Source organism: Adiantum capillus-veneris, chromosome 18 (assembly GCF_014529385.1).
Source record: "Adiantum capillus-veneris isolate H3 chromosome 18, ASM1452938v2, whole genome shotgun sequence".
Classification (NCBI taxonomy): domain Eukaryota; kingdom Viridiplantae; phylum Streptophyta; class Polypodiopsida; order Polypodiales; family Pteridaceae; genus Adiantum; species Adiantum capillus-veneris.
In genome coordinates this window covers 26,231,390-26,232,228 of record NC_140948.1, presented here as the reverse complement: position 1 = coordinate 26,232,228, position 839 = coordinate 26,231,390, and positions in this window count along the sequence as shown.

Here is an 839-nt window from a genome sequence, read left to right as displayed (position 1 = left end):
ACCATTTCGAATTGGGAGGAACTGGCAAACAGGAACCTACTAATGTGAGAATTGTTGTCTTTTAGGATTTTGAGTCGTTAGGTTTTGGCAAGAAAACTTGTGCTTTTACATTTGGAACTTGCAAAAAGCTAATGGCTATGGTTGAATTGTGTGACAATTATTTTTACTCTTAAGAGTTTCTCTCACATTAGCTTTTGTAAAGAGCCCTCTAATGCTAGAGTTGACCAATTGCCAAGAGTAACATCTCCAAAGCCATTACAGGGGTCAATAATGGAAGGCTTGGCATCACATATTAAGCCTGCAACTAGTGCCTAAATAGCTGTAGCCCACCATTACATTTTTCGTGCTACCGTTAAAAATGGAAGATGTTCTATCGACAATGTCACTGCAATTGAGTGAGCTACATACCTAAATCGTTGAATCAATGTATCAGACCAACAAATATTAAGTCCTATGGTAACATTTTGTAGCATACTCAAAGTGAATTCCTTTTGCTTCATCATAAATAGACCGCTACTTGAAATGACAAGTTTGATATGCATTGTGTGTGAGCCAGCGCAAATAAATAAAAGCAGCAACTCGCAATGAAATTTGAAAGCAGTTGACCATTGGCATGTGTGTATGCTCAGACTTCATGTAGATCATGTCAAAAAGAGCATGAGAGACTGGCAGCTGCCACTAAGAAGCGGTTGCCCCGTTTGACAAGGGATAAATTGTGTAGCGAGAGGGAACACACAGATCGCAGCAGTGGTAAGGATGATGATGGGAATTGGCAGAGCTGTGCCAGCCGGAGCACGTAGATGAAGGGCAGCAATGGTAGGAAACCCGAGACAGCATCA